This window comes from Hevea brasiliensis, chromosome 5, assembly GCF_030052815.1.
Source record: "Hevea brasiliensis isolate MT/VB/25A 57/8 chromosome 5, ASM3005281v1, whole genome shotgun sequence".
NCBI lineage: Eukaryota > Viridiplantae > Streptophyta > Magnoliopsida > Malpighiales > Euphorbiaceae > Hevea > Hevea brasiliensis.
The window spans coordinates 16404314-16409326 of NC_079497.1; the positions used below are offsets into that span (position 1 = coordinate 16404314).

The following is a 5013-nucleotide window of genomic DNA, read 5'->3' on the forward strand; positions in this document are numbered from 1 at the left end:
TATCTTTTCTTTACTAGTTGAACGACTCATATACTTGCGGAGTACGCATCAAGTTTTTGGCGCCATTGCCGGGGATTTGTTTTTGTTTGATATTAAACGATTGATTGTTTGGTTAATTTGGGCATTTTATTTTTTATTTTAATTTCTTTTCTTTATTATTTTACTTTCAAATTTTCTTGTTTTGGTTTTTCAGGTACATATCTTTTATATGAAAAGAACAAAAGGTGCAGAGATTGACTTAATTTTTTACCCTGAGATTGAAAAGACAGCTAAAGCTTTGAGAGCAGAATCTAAAAGAAGAAAAGCTGAACTCAGAATTCAAAGATAGCAAGAGCAACATCAAGAGTAACAAGTGATAGAAGTTATGGCAAACAACAACTGATCAATTAAGGATCATGCTTTTCCTAGTTTTGAAGATTTTAGACCAAGTATTACAAGGCCTAGAGTGAAAGCGAATAATTTTGAGTTGAAGCCCTCACTTTGTCAAATGGTTCAATAATCACAATTTGGGGGAGGTCCTCCTGAGAGTCCACATGTGCACCTTGCACATATTCTTGAGATTAGTGACATGTTGAAGATAAATGGAGTGTTAGATGATGTCATCCAGTTGAGATTATTTCCTTTTTCTTTGAAGGATCGTGCTAGGGAGTGGTTGCATTTATTACCTCCGGGTTCAATAACTACTTGGGATGAGTTGTCACAAGCTTTCTTGGCTCAATACTTTCCTCCTAGCAAGACTATAAAATTGAGAAATGAATTAACTTCTTTCAGACCAAGGGATGATGAGAGTCTCTATGAGGCTTGGGAGAAAGATAAGGATCTTCAAAAGAGATGTCCACATCATGGAATCCCTAAATGAATGCTAGTTCAACATTTCTACAATGGTGTTTCTCCAGCAATTAGAAGTATAATCGATGCATCTTCAGGAGGTGATCTTATGGAGAAGTCAGAAGATGAAGCTTATTCAGCATTGGATAACATTGCTTACAATAATTATCAATGGAGCTGTGAAAGAAATTAAATGAAGAAGCCATCAGCTGGTACATATGAGTTAGATGCCATGAGTATGTTCAATGCCAAATTTGATGCTTTGACGAGAATAATGGATAAGTTAAGCATGAAGGTTGATTCTTTGATTAGAGGATCTAGTCATACAGAAGATGTTGGTGCAGGAAATATGCATTGTATCAATGATTTTCCTTCTTATGAGAAAGAGTTTGGAAATGAGCAAGTTGATTTTATTGGGAATTACAATCAGAAACCAGTTGGTAATCCTTTTTCGGCTACATATAATCTAGCATGTAGGAATCACCCTAACTTTTCTTGGGGAGGTCGACAAGGACAGCAGCAACAAAATTATCAACAACCTCTTAATTTTCAGCAACAACAGCAAAATTTTCAACAAAACGGAGTGCCACCTAGATTTTTACCACAAAGGAATCAAAATGCACCTGTTCCACAACTACTAGTTCAGTCTTTAGACCAAGATTCCATTTTGAAGTCTCTGATGGAGAATTTCTTAACTGCTCAACAAAAACAAGGAGAAATGATTCAATAATTAACTTCAAGGATAGATCAGCTTGTCACTCATAACAGGATGTTGGAAAACCAAATAGCTCAACAAGCAAGTTCTTCTAGCAAAGCATAAGGAAAACTTCCAAGTCAACCAGAGAATCCTAGAGAACATTGCAAGGTAGTGATCCTAAGGAGTGGGAAAATTATGGGAGAGAAAAAGAAAGATGAGGTAGAAGAGGAAAAGAAGAAAGAAGATGAAGACAAGAATGAATCTATTTCAAATCATGATGAAGTTAATGACGAAGCAAACAAAAAGAAGGAAGTTGAAAAAGAAGAAGAGGAAAAGTATGTGCCTCCGCCACCATAGAAGCCACCATTGCCTTATCCTCAGAGGTTTCAAAAAGCAAAGCTAGATAAGCAGTTCGGGAAATTTTTAGAAGTTTTAAGAAGTTATACATTAACATCCCATTTACAGATGCAATTTCTCAAATGCCCTCATATGCTAAATTCCTAAAGGAAATTTTGTCAAACAAGAGAAGATTAGAAGACTATAAAACTGTGGCATTAACAAAGGAGTGTAGTGCTCTTTTACAGAATAAGCTTCCACTGAAGTTGAAGGATCCAAGAAGTTTCTCTATTCCTTGTCACATTGGGGACACTAGTATTGACAAAGCATTGTGTGATCTTGGAGCTAGTGTAAGTTTGATGCCACTCTCCATTTGTGAAAAGTTGAAGGTAGGAGATTTGAAGCCCACCACCATTTCTTTGCAAGTAGCTAATAGATCTATCAAATATCCAATAGGAATTTTGGAAAATGTGCCCTTAAAAGTTGAAAAATTTTTCATTCCTGTGGATTTTGTGGTTCTTGAAATGGAAGAAGATAATCATATACCTATCATTTTAGGAAGGCCATTTTTAGCCACAGTAGGGCCTATAATTGATGTAAAGAATGGCAGATTGACATTAAAAGTTAGAGAAGAGGAGGTGGAATTTAATTTGAATCAGACTTTGAAGATACATCATGGAGTTGATCCTTGTTTAAGGGTGGATATTATTGATGAGATTATGGAAGCAAAATTTAGGAAAAGATATCCCGAGGACCCTTTAGAGAATTGTTTGGTACATAGTAGAACAATAAAAGATGAAAATCCAGAAGCTGCAGCTTTTGCTCAAATTTTGGGAGCTACTTAAGAAGTTGTAGGAGATCAAGTTTTGCAAGTTGAAGAGTTGAAACATGAAGTTGCACAACCATCTTTGCTAGATGAGAAGGAAGCACCACAGGTAGACCTCAAACCACTTCCATCTACATTAAGGTATGCTTTTTTTGGACTTAATTCAACTTATCCTATCATTATTAGTGCAAGTTTGAGTGATGTACAAGTTGAAAAACTGCCGAGAGAGTTAAGAGCACATAGGAAAGTTATTGGTTACAGCATTGATGACATAAAGGGTATAAACCCTACCTTGTGCATGCATAGGATTCTTTTAGAAGATAATTTTAAAGCCACCATAAAACATCAAAGAAGGTTGAATCCTAATTTGAAAGAGGTAGTGAAGAAAGAAGTCTTGAAACTGCTTGAAGCTGGGATCATTTATCCTATTTTCGATAGTAGTTGGGTTAGCCCAGTTCATGTAGTTCCCAAGAAAGGAGGTGTGACCGTTGTGAAAAATGAAAATAATAAGCTGATACCTACTAGAATTATCACAGGTTGGAGGATGTGTATAGATTACAGGAAGCTTAATAGTGCTACTAGGAAAGACCATTTTCCCTTGCCTTTTATTGATCAAATGTTAGAGAGGTTAGTAAAACATTCATATTTTTGTTATTTGGATGGATATTCTAGTTTTTTTCCAAATCCCAATACATCCTAGTGATCAAGAGAAAACTACATTCACATGTCCATATGGCACATTTGCACATAGAAGAATGCCTTTTGGCTTATGTAATTCACCAGCTACTTTTCAGCGGTGTATGATGGCCATTTTCTCTGATTTTTATTGAGGAAATTATGAAAGTTTTCATGGATGATTTTTTTGTATATGGTTTTTCTTTTAATAATTGTCTATCTAACCTCTCTCAAGTGCTTAAAAGATGTGAAGAATTTGATACTAAATTGGGAGAAATGTCATTTTATGGTGCAAGAAGGCATTGTTCTTAGACATTTGGTATCACATAGAGGAATTGAAGTGGACAAAGCCAAAGTAGAAGTGATTGAGAAGATGCCTCCACCAACTTCAGTGAAAGGTGGGCATGTTGTTTCTACTGGCGATTTATAAAGGATTTTTCAAAAATTGCTAAACCTCTTACAAATTTATTGAATCATGATGTTCCTTTTCATTTTGACCAGGCTTGTTTTGATTCTTTTAACATGTTGAAGGAAGCTCTAACAACAGCCCCTATTATGCAACCTCCGAATTGGTCATTGCCATTTGAGGTTATGTGTGATGCTAGTGACTTTGCTGTGAGAGTTGTACTTAGTTAGAAAAAAGAGAAGAGGTCTTATGCAATTTACTATGCCAGCAAAACTTTAGATGATGCTCAAGTAAATTATGCCACCACTGAGAAAGAATTTTTAGCTGTGGTATTTAATGTGGAAAAGTTTAGGTCATACCTAGTTGGATCAAAAGTGATTGTCTATACAGACCATGCCGCCATAAGATATTTGATGAATAAAAAATAAGCAAAGCCAAGACTGATAAGATGGGTTCTATTGCTACAGGAGTTTAATTTACAAATTAAAGATAAAAAAAAGGAGCTGAAAATGTTGCAGCGGATCATTTATCAAGGATTAAATATGAAAGTAAAAATGGAAATGAGGAGGAATTGCCAATTGACAAGTTTTTCTCAAATTAGCAATTACTAGTTGTTGTTGCTGCATTGCCATGGTTTGCAGATTTTATCAATTACTTGTCATGTGGAGTTCTCCCACCAGATTTGAACTATCAACAGAAAAAGAAATTTTTGCATGATGTGAAATTTTATACATGGGAGGATCCATTGTTATTTAAGAGATGTAATGATGGCCTAGTTAGAAGGTGCGTGCCTGAAGAGGAAATAGAAAACATTTTAAAGCATTGTTATTCTTCTGACTATGGAGGTCATTTCAGTGTAGATAAAACAGTGGCTAAAGTAATTCAAGCTGGATTTTATTGGCCACACATGTTTAAAATTGTAAGAGAATTTATTTTGAGATGTGATAGAAGTCAAAGAGTAGGGAATATTTCAAGGAAAAATGAAATGCCACAACAAGGAATTTTGGAGATTGAGTTATTTGATGTTTGGGGCATAGATTTCATGGGACCATTCCCATCATCTTTTGGGAATAAGTACATTTTGGTAGGTGTGGATTATGTGTCAAAATGGGTTGAGGCCATTGCTTCCCCTATAAATGATGCAAGTGTAGTAGTGAAATTTTTAAAGAAGTTTATTTTCACTAGATTTGGAGCGCCAAGAGCTATAATCAGTGATGGTCGATCTCATTTCTGCAATAAACAATT

The 5013-nt window shown here is 35.3% G+C and overlaps 1 non-coding gene across 1 annotated transcript; it reads right to left on the bottom strand.

Annotated features, from left to right (window-relative positions):
* Positions 1-742: 742 nt before the first annotated feature.
* Positions 743-849, bottom strand: LOC131180298 (small nucleolar RNA R71). The gene has a single exon (XR_009149074.1). It is a non-coding gene; the product is annotated as a small nucleolar RNA R71 (small nucleolar RNA).
* Positions 850-5013: the final 4164 nt, after the last annotated feature.